The 16,552-nt window shown below is 43.4% G+C and overlaps 1 protein-coding gene across 1 annotated transcript in view; it reads right to left on the bottom strand.

The window, feature by feature from the left end:
- ZFHX2 (zinc finger homeobox 2) overlaps window positions 1–15,863 on the bottom strand; it is a 545,334-nt gene extending 529,471 nt beyond the window's left edge. Inside the window, exon 1 of the mRNA XM_086923724.1 lies at window positions 15,595–15,863. The gene's annotated coding sequence lies outside the window, so the exon portion shown is untranslated. The remainder of the gene's footprint in view (window positions 1–15,594) is intronic.
- Window positions 15,864–16,552: the final 689 nt, after the last annotated feature.

Raw genomic sequence — 16,552 nt, 5'->3', positions numbered from 1 at the left:
TTATTCCAAGCTTTAAGTGGGTTTGAAGGACTTTTCTTTTACCAGAGGAGTGAAAGAATTCTTTTATATACCACTAAAATATCCACCTAAACTGGTAACTTAGTCGATACATCTTATCATAAAGTATGTATTGTCCAATTTGACTATGTAAATGGGCATATAGATCTTTCAATTTGAGTAAATGACTATCTATATATAGATAGATATAGAGAGAAACTCTACTACAAAGTTTGCTTTCTTCACTAATTATAAAGCACTCTGAATTCGTTCTGATGTAGACAGGACTAAACAAAACTTCAAAGAAGCAAATAAAATGTATCTATGGGTCAATATTTCAACGACCCAAACAAGTAAGGTCCAGCAACTAACCGACCTTACAAAGGATGGTCAGTTGCTTAGTACTGATATTTTCTGAACTATATTTCAGTGCAGGTTATCTCAGCTTTTTGTGCAATGTTTTTGACGACAGTAAATCTAATTTTCTCCAAAGATTGAAGATTAGATCACCAAGTCTTTTTTGGAGTTGAACAAACTTGGAGCCCTTTTGGGACTTGCTTCTTTTTCTCACGTCTCAGTCTCCACTTAACACGTTTTACTGATATAGTGCAGGGCTCCAAATAAAAAAGATCTCAAGGTTATATACCCAAAAGATTTTTACTTTATTGGTTCAAGAATCTCCGATATCATGAAGAACAAAACTCAGGGGGTGAAGCTAGCTCAGCTTTGGTGTTATATCACATAGAATTAAATGTGAAGAAACCTTTTCTTCTTTCACGCATAGCATAACTATTCCTAGATGCAGAAGAAGCTTCCCATAATCGGACACATCTGTCTCCATTTCACCTTCTTGACCCGTTGTCCCACTGAGCTTTGCAAATCCTTTTGTCTCAGACTCTAGAAGTGCTTCAAGGCTCATAGTTCCAGGAACATGTGTTTCAAGTCCGCATAAGGAGTATGGTCTATTTGGTACTTGGTTAAGACAGCGACAGCCCCTGCTAATAGACGGGCACTGTAGCAGAAATTACCAAGTTCGGGTCTAACCTATTCCACCACGGTCTGACCTGCAGACACACTTTTACTTTGCACAGACAGTTGCAAAATGATCTGCGTTGAATGGCAGTTCAGGGTGTTTTGGAAAGGCTGGAGAAGAGGCAAGACTTGACAAAGATAAAGAGGTTCGTGTTGGATCAGAGGTGTGGGCAATGATGGCACAGCATTGTAGCCCAAGATCTTGTTGTGGAGGTGGGATGGGCGGGGAACTAAAGACATGAGAGGGGAAGCAAAGCACAGTCCGTAAAGAACTAGTGCACAAAGGAAGGCACCCAGTGGTCACTGTCAGTCACAGTACTTTGTCAGATAACAGAGAAGGAAAATGCCTAACAATGGTGCCAATGGAGCTGCACTTCTGAACAAGAACCCTGGTACTGAGGTGGTGGGTAGGAGCTAGTGTGCAGATGCCAGAAGGATTTGTAAATAAATGGTTTTACTCAGGTTTAGTTAAGTATGAAAGGCCTTTATATTTTAATTTCAAGTGTAATATAACTATTTTTTCTAGCATGATTACGTATCTGTTCTTGAATAAATTATATTATTTGCTGATACCCTTATGATTTAGACCTTTTGGATTTTAAACTATTACTGATAAAATAAAATAACATACCCTACCCTATAAGTACTCACTCCCCCAAAGAACCAGCACCACACTACAGGATCCCTAGTAACTGTTAGATGGAGACCCAAGACTTTCTTTAACTAGTTTGACACTTTTTGGACTTGGGTGGTTTTGCGATCTACCAGTTTTCAGACAGTCGGGCTGGGAACAACTGTCACAACTCCAATTTGTTATCCAAACGTGCTCCCAGTGACACCAAGAAAGAAAGGCACACATACTAGCAAGCCCGAAATATTGTTGCATCTTGCCTGGTAATTTCACCCACGGATTGGCTAGGCTAAACATGTTTTTTGTTAATCCTGAGAACTCACAAAGGCTGCAAGGACATCCAAGCCATTTCCCTAAAATATAGCACTGGCCACAGGGTGCTGTGTATCGCCTTAGCAACTAGACATCAGAATTGAGGTGGAGATCCTATTGAAATGTAAATGTAGTAAATGAGTTAATAAAAACCATAAACAGTAAAAGAAAACGCATACTTCAAGCAATTTACCATAACCATTCAATCAGAATATAAAAACATGATACAAGATACCAAGTTAAAAGTGAAAATAAGGAGCACTAAGCCTGCACCTAGAGAAACCACTGCTGGGATCTTCCCCCTGCTTCGCCCCTGTAAAAGCAGCAGCACACAGGAAAAAGGAAAAGACCTAGAGCATGACCATATATACTATAAAGCACACAAGCACAGTAGTATGTTCATCTGCGGGTGACACCCTTCGCCTTCCCGATATGACAACATTTGGAAGCCCCCCATAGATTCAGCAAACATTAAAAATCCTAGGTCGTAGACATTTATCTAATGTTATGCAAGGTGCATAATGCACAGCAAAGTGTGGTGCATACTAAAGTGCCAAAAGCAACATCGTCCCCCTCCAGGGCCCAAACTCAATTCAACAAGTATGTCAAGAATTTTGCCACAATTTTGATGGGCACCCATAACAGATTTAGACGGATTGGGCTAACCATTTACTTCAAATATAAGAACATAATACAGTTTCGCTAAAACGAGATCAACTGACTAGCATCAGATAGCAGCCAGAGTACTTATCCCTCAAAATGTTAGAGGCACCATCATAAACCCTTTCCCCATCATGACAAGGAACTTAAAATCACAAACCAATAAACTGTAATGTGCATAGTGCAAAGTGCATAACAGGCATAAAAGACAAGCAAACCCCTCCTACGAGGCTCCAGCTGGGCCTGGTGAGATGGGGGTACGAAAGTTAATCTTCTTGCTTCACACTTGGGGGTCCTATCTCAAAAAAAGAAGGCGATTGCACTTTCCAGGGTATGATTCAGTCTCATTTGTTTGTAAGCCTTATGAGTAGATTTACTCCCTTCATTTGTCAAGATGCACAGGTAGGAAGCGCTCCATCCATTATTGGTGCCTACATTGCCCACACAGTTTTGCGCTCCAGAGGAAGGTTGGAGGGTATCCTCAGGGCAGAAAACTGGTTATATGTATCCATCATCGCTCCATTCTTTATTGCAAAATAGACTTCCTTCGATAGGTGACGAGAAAACAGGCATTTTATTAAAGACAAGGAGCCTAATATTGGTCCAACTCATTATGTACGCACTCCTCTGAGTGTGTGAGACTTGTGTATTTATGAATGGAGGTGGGAATAAGTCTTCGTGCTTAGAAAAAAAAAATTGCTAAATCTGGATTCTAGTTTTAGTCCTTACATGTTTTTTATGCTGATATTTGGACTGTGATTGTCACTAGTTCTAATTCTACTCAGGTCATTCTCTTCGTCTTTCAGTTAGTGGTTTTCTAACCAAGCAATCTGTGCCTCTGCAGTTTCAGCTACTGTTCCTCATTCCTCGTCGGGTATTTGATCATTTGTTAAAACAGAGTCCCCTTTTGATCACAGGCAGAAGCAGTTATCCCATCACTGCATGCAATTAACGTTAAAACCCCACGCATGGCATCGAAATGTTCAAGGGTCTCGTGCTAGGAGTAGCAATTTAGGTATACAACATGCCCAAGAAGGAACAGCAGTGCATTCTTAACCACACCCAGAAGCGACCAGTGGTGCACTCTAGGCCATCTTCAGGCGCAGGGAGTACACTCAAAACTATCTACAGAAAGGAGCAGCAAGGCATGCTACACCATCCCCAGGAACGAGCAGAAGGCCATTTAAACTATCGCTAGGAAGAAACAGAAATGCATTCTAGACCATCCCCACAAACCAGTGGTAGAACATTCTTCATCATCCCCAAGGAACAGTTCAGTGAATTTTTATGTCATCCCAAGGAACAAGCAGGAGCGTATTTTACACTTTTTTACACTTTTCGCATAAGTCCACTGTGTCAACACTTTAGCAGTCCACTGTGTCAACACTAGTAATTTGAAGTGGTGCCTTTGGTGCCATGTACGGAGCGATGCATTTGACAGTATATCAAGGAGGGGCCACAGTGCTTACGTCCAGCAGCTGTGCATGGACACCAACCCAAGGGATGAGCAAGAGTGCATTCTCCACTATCCTCATGACTGTGAAGCAGTGCAGTATATCATCGCCATTAGTCTGTGGTCATGCATTCTGCATCAATTCCATACTGAGTCCTGCTCCATCTCCAAAGTGACAAGCTGTGCAACCAGGAGAGTGAATCCATGTATTGTACATCATCCAAGCAGAGAGCTCTGCTGTATTCTTCATCGGTACCTGAACTTAATGGCATGCTGTTTCCATACGTATGCATTGTGCTCCATCTTCATCACACCTCAAGAAGAAAGCAGGGATACTTCCTTCACAACTCCAGCAGTCCACACCATATTTCACAATGAGCGGCTATGGCTTCTGCACCCTCTCCAACTAAGAGCAGAGGTCCTTTTTAAGCTTCCACTGATGGTAGCGCCTGTACTGACTATGCCATCTTCAACTGTTATTTAAGGTGCATTTTATACAATCCTCATAATCGTCAGTGTACTCCACGACCTTTGAGCAGTTAATAGTGATGCGTTCAACACAATTTCCAAGTGGAAGCAGTGGTGCAAACTACATAATCCAATTAAGCGAACATCTGCATACTGAATATGAAGTAGACTGTATTCTACATCGTCACCATAAGTTAGCACTGGTGCAGCCAGTGCCATGTTCAGTAGTTTCAAGAAAATTGGGCCAGCAAGGGGTTTTATTTGAAGTTCTCAGTATCAGCAAGTAAGGGGCTCTGGTTGATGGGGCACCCACACTACTACCAGTTAGTTGCTGAATAATCAATCATTGAAATATCATTTCTCTACAACAAATCAATAATGTTACCACACTATTAAAATGAAAATATGAAAAAAATACAATAACCAGGTTTTTTGAGTCAAAAGATTGTTATTTTCTTTACGACAGAGAAATTAAATCAATGATAAAAGTAGGGTACAGAAAAATGCATTTGAGATATAAAAGGAGTCTCCTATATACTCCTATGATACATCACAAAATAAGTCTAAACTGCAAACAAGTAGTAACACAATGATTTCAGATCAAAACGAGCATGAAAATCAGTGGTGGTTGATGAATCGTGAGCAGAATTAGACTCAAAAAAACTGGTTATTGTATTTTTTTCATATTTTCATTTTGTTAGTGTGGTAACATTATTGATTTGTTGTAGAGAAATTATATTCAGCAACTAACTGGTGGTGGTATGGGTGCCCCATCAACCAGTGCCCCTTACTTGCTGATACTGAGAACTTCAAACAAAACCCCTTGCTGGCCCAATTTTCTTGAACGTACTAATTGCCCAAGCCCGCAAGGGTATATTGGGTTGCTCACCCTCCCTACAAATGTTCAGTAGTTAGCATAGGTGCATCAGCATATTTCCTAAACTATGTAATGGCACATTCTACATAAGCTGCAGACGTTAGTGCAAGTACCTTCAAAACCATTGACAGCAGGTAATGATGATACATTTAACATCACTTCAATTGCAGCATTGCTGCATTGAGCACCACCCCCTGGAGTAATCATGATCCCTAGAATTCAGCATTGGCACATTCATTCTGCTTTAGCAATAAGTGCCAAAGAAGTCAACAAATCCCCGAAAGAAAGCAGAGCTGCATTCAAATACTATTTTCCGCAGTTAGCATTATTGAAAATAACACCATCTAGCTTCAGCAGGATAAAGTGGTGCATGCATTTAACGCCTACCCATTGAGGAAGCAGTGGTACAGCCTATATTATCTTCGGAAGCTAACATTGGTACGTTGAACACCATCTTCAGCAGTAAGCACCATTGCATATGATGTCATCCCCATAAGCATTTGTTCAGTCTAAAACATCACCACAGTGCTTAGCGTAGTATTCTGTGCTATTTTAAACAGTAAGCAGGGAAGCACTGCAAGCAAATTCTCAGAGGAGTATCCTACACAATTCCCAGACATGAACAGAGAATTGTACACCATTCCCAAAGGGATGCATTCTGCACTGTTTCTAGCTGTCAGCGGAAGTGAAATATACATACTACTCAGGAATAAATGCTGGAATATCGTACACTATACTTAATGCGGATTGCTTGAACACACACACACCTATTTCTAAGAGCAAATGTAGGAGCATTCTATTTCTATGCCATTACCAAAAATAGAGGCTGCACTGCCTTCTGGAGAGGTTTAAGCTATACAAATACCACATATATAACTACCATTCACAGACGTGAGCAGAGGAGCATTCCAAGAAGTGAACAAATAAGAATTGTACATTATTCCCAATAGAGATAGGTGAGCCATTCAAAGCTCGAGCCAGGATCTAGCCAGATGCCTGGCTCTAGCTCAGCTCAAGGCCCTTTTTGAAACTCGAGCGAAAATGAACCTAGATTTCTAGGGAGGCAATGTGGCAGAGTGGCTACAGCAGCCAACTATCTAACATGGGAGACCAGGCTTGATACCCAACCTATGCTCAGCATCCTGTAAACGCCAGCAATTCTCCCTATGCCGAAAAAAATGTTTGTAGCCAGTATGTGTCTGTTGTGACTAGCTGGTTTGTCCCTTTTGCCTTATAAAACTGCCAAAAATAAAATGTGGATTATGCCTGTCACTCATTCTCTAATCTCATCATCCAAGAATGAAGGACAAAGCATTAATGTACCATGTCAGACAGAGGTACCCATCTAGTGGCTGCACTGTACAGTGTAAAAGTGGGAAATCATGGATTGTTTCCTGCTTGCCCAAATTGTGTGATTCTGGGCAAACACTATTTCACTGAGCCTCCTTTTTTAAAAAAAAATCACAGATGAAAGCACCTTTAAATACATGAACTTTTCTTTTGTTTACTAGACTATTATTTTGCTCCGTGTATAATCAGATTCAAGTTGGGGCAGATAATAGATGCGGGCACCAAAATAAAAGCACCTACCCCCCGATGGTGATTCAAACAGCTAAAAAAATGGCCGACATTTGAAAATCGGAGGAGTATTCCACTTGAACAGACAGGCTCCGTTGGTGTTTTACAAGCTATGGTAGACTGCATGCATTTGTGATTGCTGCAGGCAATGTTTGTAGTAATATCAGGGAAATCAACAGTAAAAAGCAACCTATCAGACCATAGAACAGGCCCACAAACAGACAAAAAAAACTGGCTCATACACTGTTAGATTGCCCTATCAATCAGTCCAACCCTGTGTATAATAAGACTCTAGCCTATAAATAAGGTTCACATGAACCGTCACCTGCCTCTTAGTTTACTAATAGCATTGTTATCATGAAAGGGCAGACATGTACCTCAGTTTATGCTCAACTCTCACTTTTATTAAACACTTCACAATACAGAGATACAATCTGAAGTGAAACGATTATTACGCATGTTAAAGAAGTACACTTTTTTTAACATTGAAGGCACCATATCATTCCAACATGATCTTTACTGCAGGATTTACATGTCAAATATTCTAAGGCTCGGCTCCTGACAAGCTTAAAGCAGAGCTAGGCCCTTAGTTCTGCCCACCATGTTAATGTGTTGGCTCGCCCGCCTTTAATTCCCACGAGTGAGCAGATGTGTATTCTCAAAAGTGCTCCAGGATTTTTCACCATTTTACGAGCTATACAGATGAGCGTTCGACGTCATTACACCCTGAACCAACGCCAAGAGACTAAGCAATTTACGAATTAGGCGCTACATAAAACGGCATAAAACAACTAAACACGGACCGTGAGGCTGAGAGGATTCTACTCTGTTCCCAGGATGGGCGGAGGCGATGCGCGCGAGACCGAGCCGAGGAGGATGGACACTGGGGAGGAGGGCGGGTGCGGAGGGAGACGGAAGAAGGATGGAAAAATCGATAGAATGGGTTTATAAAGTAATGTTAAAGGACTGAAGTGTCGACAACCTGTCCGGGCCAGGAAATATGGGCCTCGAAAGAGTGTAAGAGCAACGGGCGAGCGACTCCCCGCAATCCGAGGTTTCTCATCCTCTCAATCATTCCAGCGTTCTCGATCCGCGCTCACTTCTTCCTCCATCCTTTCAATCTCTTTCCTTCCTTCATGTTTCTTTTTTTCTGTCCTATATCCATCTTTCCTTTCCCATCTCCAGCCATTTTTCTTTACTCACTCCATATCTTTGCTATCCTGCCACTATTGTCCCTGTCTGACCGCCCTTATCCTTTCCCATATCCTTCATTTCTTCGCCGTTTTCTTCGTTCTTTTATTCTCATTCTTTCATCTTTTTCCTTACTCTATCTTTTTCTATTTTCTCAATCTCTTTTCAGTCTATCCTCTCTCCTGCTTCCGTCTCTGCCCCTCTATCTTTTCTCCACGATGTTTCTCTTCCGGCCCTTCTTCCTCTAGCATTCCTCGATTTTATCTCCACTCTGGCTAGATTCTATCTTTCCTCTCTATTCTACCCTTTCCTCATTCTCTACCCCTCATCTCCAGCCTTCCTCTATGTCCACTCCAGCATTACTCCATCTGTGCCCTCTTTCCTTTCTCTATCTGTCTTCCATCCTTCGTGATTTCTCTGCTCTCCATTCTTATGCCACCTGTTTTCTCCATTACTTCTTTCTTGATCCACTGTTTAGTTCTTCCCTTCAGTCTTCTCCAGTCTCACTCAATCCATTGCCTCTGTTCTTACGCCATCCCTTTCCTCTCTGTCTACCAGCTCTGTCTCCATCCTTTTTTCGCTTTTGCCACCTTTCCTTGTTTTCACACCATCCTTCTTCCACCTCTTAGCTCTCTTCCTGCTCTATTTTACTGTCTATCGTTTTTGTTCTATTTTAATGACTTGGTGATCCATTCCCATCTCATCCCCTCTACGTCCCCATCCTGCTCATCTGTATTTTATCAGTCTCTTTTCTTTCTATCCTTCCTCCATCTTTCTTCTCTATCCGTTCTGCGTTTCCTTTCTCCCCTCTCATCCTCTCTACTCTGTAACATTTCTCCTTCTCCTCTTATGCCTCTGCGATTTGATCTGGGTTAGTGTTGGGTCTCCATAAGACACAGTACATGCTAACTCGGCTGCTCCCTGAGGCAAACGCCAAGAAAAGGTGGACCATGAGTGCACAATGCAATGATGCAGATTTAAAAAACAGTTGGGTGTTGCCCTGCAATGAGAGGGGAGCATGGTGGCAAAGGCCATTACATCCCACCTTTACAATGCTGCGCACTTATTGGGGGACAATTACAACAAAGGGGGTTCGTGAATTCGAAAATGTTCAACTTAAGAGAAAGCGTGTAAGAGAAAGTAGGCAAGTAGAGAGGCTTGGGTTGTTTCCTTGAGAGATGAGGGGGTTGCTCAAGGATGTGATGAATCTGCAGAAATATAGACACGAGTCAGGTCATGCGTTAGTGAGGAGTCTCTGCAGCCACAGAGTGAGGGTGCATGTACATCCACTAGTTCTTGAACCAAAGGTGTAATCACTGTAAAAAGAAACTATTATCTTACAATGTACGTACTTATGCCAGGGGTAGGCTCTCTTCAGTGATTAGAAACTCTTCCCCTGCACTGAAGGGGACATATGTGTGCTCAAAGTATGAAGAAGTTTTATAAGGCACTTTAACAAGTGGCAGCTAGTAAAGTTGACAGGGAGGGAGTGGGAGGGTCAAACATGTACACAGACACTCACTCAAACCCATGGATACACAAACATGCACACACACAAACACACACTCACAACAAATTCCTACATTTATACATACACACATGCATGCACCGAACATTTAAAAAGATTAAACGTACCTGTCCTACAACTCTGTGAGAAGAAAGCCTCAGATGTCCCAGGAGCGTTGGGACTGCTGCCTTCCCTTACTGGCTAACCTTGGGTCAGCCAGTGAGGGAAGGCAGCAGTCCCTCACTCGTCACAGAGTGGGATGGGTTCAGTGAGAGTTTCTGACCATACCGCACTCTGTGCGTCACTGATTAACACTTGGCCCTTGGTATCCAGGGCTTAAGACTGAAGAGCCCAGGTCTGAGGCAATCGATGACGCTACCTCTCGTCACGAGGGCGAGCGGCTTGAAGCACTTTTTTACAGGATGAGGTCACGCCCACAGGGCTGTGAAATCCTCAGCCTGGTAAAGTTCAGCTCAGGCAGCCAGGAGCATGAACATTTAGCGCATGTCTAGCTCTCGACTACCTGCCCTGAACAAGAAGAGTGTCTGTCAGGCTGGCATTTGCTCGACCTGACAAACACTCTTCCTCTCTGGAAAAGAGGAGGGGGTGTGGCCCATTTGCTCATATGGATGAGCTGCAGCTGACTAACTATAAAGGAATTTGAGGACAACTGATTACTGAAGCTCTAAGGCAAAGCTTCCATTGACATTTTTAAATATTTCAATGGTTTATCCACTAAATCTAACAAGTGAAGAAAGTTAATCTCAGGCTTGATCTTATAGTTTTAAAATAAAATAAACATATACCTAGGTAATATCAACATAAAGAACTGAAGAGAGAATGCGAGTAAAAGTTACAGATCCATAAAAATTCAATGGCAAGAGAAGGATAGACAAAAAGGAGAACAGCCAGAAAAACGAAAATACGGAGGAGAGGAAACGAAATGAGACAGTATGCATATAAACGAAAAAGAAAGAAATACCAATACAGAAGGCTCGAGTAAAAGAAATAAAACAGATAGAAAGATGGAGAAATAAAAGGAACTGTTCTAGGAAGACAAAAAGAACAAACTGAAGGAAAACCAGCAATCGGAAAAAAAGAAATAGAAGGAACAAGAAAGAAAGAAAAAAGATACAAAAATGGCACACAAATGAAAATGAAAAAGGTAGAGAAAAAGTAGTGAAAATGGGGAACAAAAGTTAGAAAATGGCCAAATATATAATGAAAAAAGAGCTATAGACAGAAAGAAGGTGCTAAAAAGATACAGCTATGGGGGGATACAAGATGAAAAACTTGAAAGAGTAAGAATAAATATATTACAGAAATACAGAGACAGAATTAGCAAACTAAGGCAAACGAGACAAAGAAAGGGCTAGAGAAAGAAAAAGGGAGGAAAAACATCAAAAAGAAGAAACAGAAAATGGAAGAGAAGCAATGAAATAGAGGGTAGGGGAAGATGTACAGACGGGTGTGATGGCTCAATGGCCTAATGCAGCCACGCAAAGAATCTCATGGTCACAGATTTAAATCTTGGTGGGTCCACGCAACCTTTTTATATTTCCGAAGACAATAAAAATGAATGCAATTGAGTTGTGTAACAGTACACTTCTGTTATTCGGCGCCAATATGTTGCTATGGGTGAACATACACTTTAAAAATGTTTGTCATGGGGCAGAAGGAGGGGACTTAGAACAGACAGAAATTAGCAAAAGGAAAGATCTGTAGTAAGACCAAAGGCCAGAGGAATAAAAAACTAACATGTGAAAGAAGAGAAGGGCAACTAAATTGAGGGAGATATAAAAAGAGACAGACATGTATAAGGAGATAGAAAACAGTAAAGTAAAGACAGCAATACTGAAGCCACAAGGGTGATAGAGACATGCTGTAAAAAAAGAAAACTACAGATAAGGAATGAGAGAAAAACATAAAGTGGGAAAATGTATAGGAACCATTAAACGAACACAAAAGAAAAGTGCTACTGGAAGAAAAAAATGAGAATATACAGACAAATAAAAAATAGGGGAAGAAATGTATGTAAAGTCTGAACCACAGAAAAGGAAAGAAGAAATGAGATCAAAAGGTGAGAGAGAGAAAGTTATATATTAAGACCGGGACAAACCTTAGACAAAGATTGTGATAAGAAATGAGAGTGAGAGCAGAGATGAGGGAGGGTGATATGGAAAAAGGAAACAGAGAGAAAAGGATAATAGATAATAGATAAAGAGAGAAAAGGGATATAAAATGTAAATGTAAATGTGTTTGTATTTATATAGCAAAGGACTGGTCTCACACACCACCGGGTGTCATGCTTCATCATTGACCAGTCCTCGCCCTCTAAAAACTTGGTTTGATAGAGGGCGGGCATACACCTGACGACAGGGATACACTTCTAAACTAAGTGGGGGCCCAAAGAAAAATGTGCAGTGAATTAAAAGGCCATTATGGGTGTCTACTTAATTTTAATAGCATCGACATCCATATGGTAGCTTAAAATAAAGTGATTGGTGCCATGGGGATATTAGTGTCCCCCCACCGCTGTATGCGAGATCAACATGTTTCTGCCTGTAGGCCCAACTGGGTCCGTGGCATTCATCAGGATCATAGCATAAAGGGCTCTACTCTTACCAAACTAATGTAATGTAACTACATCCCTGTCATCAGGTGTATGCCCGCCCTCTATCAAACCAAGTTTTTAGAGGGCGAGGGCTGGTCAATGATGAAGCATGACACCCGGTGGTGTGTGAGACCAGTCCTTCACTTTTTGTGAGATGCCAGCACTCACAAAATAACACTTCACTTACACTAGTAACATTCCTACTGGTAGCGGTTCATTGTGGTAAATAGTTTATGTTGGAGGCTGCCATCTACCAGTACCCCGTGCCTCTGGTTCTCCTAATCCAGATTTATCTGGTCATTGTGGTTACATGTATTTATATAGCGCCTTCTACCCAGAGGTCTCGTAGCGCTGTATTCATACCGCTGTAGAACCCTTCCTGGCTTTTCCAGTGAGATGTCCACTCCTGGGCACCCCCAAGGTGAAGCCAGACATCCAAGCGCTGCTGGGGCTGTTGTGGAGATTAAGCAAGCTATTGCCCAGGGTCACAGAGTGGGACCCATGATTAGACTAGGCACCAAGGCGAGAATTATCAGGTCTGGGGAGATTGAGTCCAAGAGCCGCCGAGGCGGGAATTGAACCCTGGTCCCGGGCCAGACCTCTGCATCAGGGTCTGCCGCTCTAACCATTGAGCCACGCTTCTCCACGTAGATATAGAAAGAGGCAGGTAAAAAGATGACCTATAGTACATTTCTTATTTAATGCAGACCTAGCTCCAAAGACTAGCGGGGTGCTTCACGTTCAACAGGTTTGTGTGTGAGGAGTCCGGCTCTTACTAGGTTATGAAAACCAGAATGTGATGTGAAGAACCTTGTAATTGGGATAGCACTAGACAGCACTTATTTTTTTATTTTATTTTTGCATCCAACATATTTACACCACGTTTATAATCTGAGGCTCTGAGAGATAGAGTAATTTGCTCCCCGTGTAGTTTTTTGTCAAGTTCCGAAGCTGGGATGAGAAGAAAAAAAAAAGAAAGGCGTGTGTACACTGAAAAACAATTAAACACTAAAATAAAATGAACGAGAGCATGATAGTGAAAGATGCATAGAAATACTGTTAGGATTAAAGGTGGAAGTATGTATGGTAATAAACTAATAAAGAAATATTTAAAAAGAGACAGTTCTAAAGCAAGACGGAGAAGGGAGGAGGGGCACGCAGGTATAGATGTTCAAAACGCACACAAGAACACCACCATGGAACGCGAGAATAGAGAAAAGAAAAAAATATATGTATGAAGAAAAAAAGGAAAAAGCCATTGGTCAGTCCAGTTGCTGGTAGTGAGGAACAAATGAAATAAGACTGCTCTAGTTTTCTTGAACAGCTCCGGGATTGTTGTATGCTCATCCGCTCACTGATTGGTGACGAATGGTAATATCGGACGAAGATGAAGGGACTACAATAACAACAATATTTATGCTAACGACAAAGGATTTGAAGATTTTATGCTTGGGGCCTATGCTGCAGAAAAGTCCGATCGGCGGCTAATTCCATTGTCTCGGTCTATACTGCAGTAGAAGGGTATTTTTCCATGTTGCCTCCATTTTCCAGATTAACAAAATGTGGCGGTTATGCCTTAGGCACTCCTAACCATCACTACCTACGCCACCATCTCGTGCCCTACCACTGCGCGCCCTAATATCATCAGAGTGGCGCTGTTCCCCGGTCGGGGTGACGCAGGCGTTATTGGAGGGAAAGCGAGGGGTCACTCCAAATTAACAGCTAAAGTGCCAAGAAACATGTTCACCAGTGAAATGCATGTCAACCGCCTAGGCGCTCTTAGGTAACCCTGCGCACACCCTTCAGAAAGAATCCTCCCAGGTCCCTGCAGTGATGTGTCCAACATAACGGGTTAACCTTGAATTTCAACCTTTCATGCCATCCCTCCCATATTTCACTCACCTTTCTGCGATAGCCCCCGCCACACAACATACACAGGCCTCTAATATGAAGGCGCAATACCATTGTAGGGTTCCATAAGCACAACTCCCCGCCCCTCCCCTCTCCATCAACAGACCTGGGGGACATGTGTACCTCTTGGGATTGGGATGTTTGTGTTCACACGGGTATCCACGTACAGCGCTATGAGAAATATATGTAAACATATATAAAAAATATATAAACAAGTATGTATTGTATATTAGGGAATACATACAGATCTATATTTACATTTATTCACTTAAGGTTTATTTTATGTATACCCTTATATACCTACATATATACCCGCATACAGTACATTTTTATAGACTGCTAAATAAATGCATATCGATAGATGGATAGTTCCATATTTTTCGCATTGAGAAAATGGATTTCAACGACAGCATCCGAACCTTCGCTTTGTCTTCGCCAGTAAGCAGCTGCAAGGAGCTCATATATAGGCGAACAGACAATATCCATCACCGGCACACACATATGTTTATGCTCATAAATATGCATATTTCCATACATTGTTCTGTACAGGGATATTCCCCGGGGTGGACAGACGGACGGACAGCGTGCCGTGCGAGCGCATGCATAATGCATGATATGCATCATATTCCTATAGCGGGCCGATGTGCTGTATCCCCAACCCCGCCCCCTCTCTGCCCTCCATCCCTAACCCCTTCCTTTCAACCGTCTCTGACCGTCTCCTTCCTACTGCCTCGACATCCTCTGCCTCTAAAACAATCCTCCCAACTGCCCCAAACCCTTCGGTCGACCGTCTCGAATCCACTGGTGTGACAGTCCCTGCCCCATCCGTCCGACAGGCTTCACCCTCTCACGTCAATCCTCCTTGTCAAACTATGACAAGCCCCTTGCTGTCATGGTTCATCTACTATGCCCCACCAGACTGACCCTCAGTGTGACCGTCTGTACCCCACAACCGCTCACCCTCCAACGAGCTGTTCATGTGATACAGAGACGGACCACCTCAGCTACTCCTCTGTGACCGCCTCTGGTGACAGTTTGTAGCCTCATTAGTCTGTCTCTACCACCAGCTACGACCTCTCTCAACCCGTCTCTCCTCAACCGTCTCCTCCCCGGCCAGACTGTCTCTGCCACCCCCTCCTCCCAGTCAGGCTGTCTCTAGCCTCTCTGTCAGACTGTCTCTCCCGCCTGTCTGTCAGTCTATCCTAGCCTTCTCTCTCAGCCCCCCTGTCAGACCTCCCCGGCCCCCTCCGCCCAGGAGCCTCGCTCTGCCGCGGCCGCCAGCAGGAGGGGGCGCGCGGAGCCGAGCGCGCGGCCGCGCAGGCGAAAAATCCCGAACGAGGAGAGAAAAATCAATGGTACTTACGGCCGCGCTGGAGCTGGGTGACCGCGCCGGAGACTGCCAGACGAGGAGGCGGTCTCTCGCTCGTGCCCCCGCACTCGCTCTCTCTCACTTCCTCGCCTCTCTCTTTCTCGAGAGGGATGATGGAGGGGGGGGGGGGGCTGTTGGAATAATCAATGCGCCGATGCCGGCGCGGCGGCGTTCCGGCGGCGACGAGAGGCTTTCTCCATCGATTTACATGAGTGGAGATCCCTGGGTCCCCCCCCTCTCCGGCGTGGACTCATTCACAGCCCGGCGCTCGCGCCCCGGCACAATAGAATAAATCAATAGGCGCTCTTGCGTGCGCTCTCGTTGGCACACACACAGGGCTGGCCTGGGATACTGAGCAGGTGCAGCGGGCGCGCGCGCGTGGCATGCTGGGGGTTGTGGTCTTAATAGTCAACACCCTCTCCTCCGCACCCCCCAACGCAGACGAATGGCGATCGAAGGGACAAGGCCAGGGGTCTAATCCATCGCCCCATCCATTGTACAAGACGTCACACCTGGGTGTCAACCCCCCCCCCCCCTCGTTCCCACAGAGGTCCTTAGTGCCCCGGGAGTCAAATCCGTTATTCCTGGATCTCAAGATCAGTTTATTGGCAGATTAATCTTGTGTTCCTGGAGAGCCTCTTTGATCTATAGAGGACTTAACGAATTGTAAGAACAGCACTTACGTTACATTCGGGTCGATACTAGGAAGGTTAAGAACTGGTAAAGGATGGGTTACGCTCCTTACAATAAATACGGCGACATCAGAGGCTATTGATAGAACAAAAATTACATCAGAACCTTGTACAGAAAGTGGGCAAATGTAAATCTTCCTGCAATGCTGCGCCGCTGACCTCAGAAAAGACGTGAAATGTATAATCACTATTGACAGTGTCTGTGACATAATTGCCGTCATTCAATATGACACCGCAGACAACACATAGTACCTCGGTTA

This window comes from Lissotriton vulgaris, chromosome 5 (assembly GCF_964263255.1).
Source record: "Lissotriton vulgaris chromosome 5, aLisVul1.2, whole genome shotgun sequence".
NCBI lineage: Eukaryota > Metazoa > Chordata > Amphibia > Caudata > Salamandridae > Lissotriton > Lissotriton vulgaris.
The sequence above is the reverse complement of the archived record's forward strand: the minus strand, read 5'-3'. Positions and strand labels throughout refer to the sequence as shown.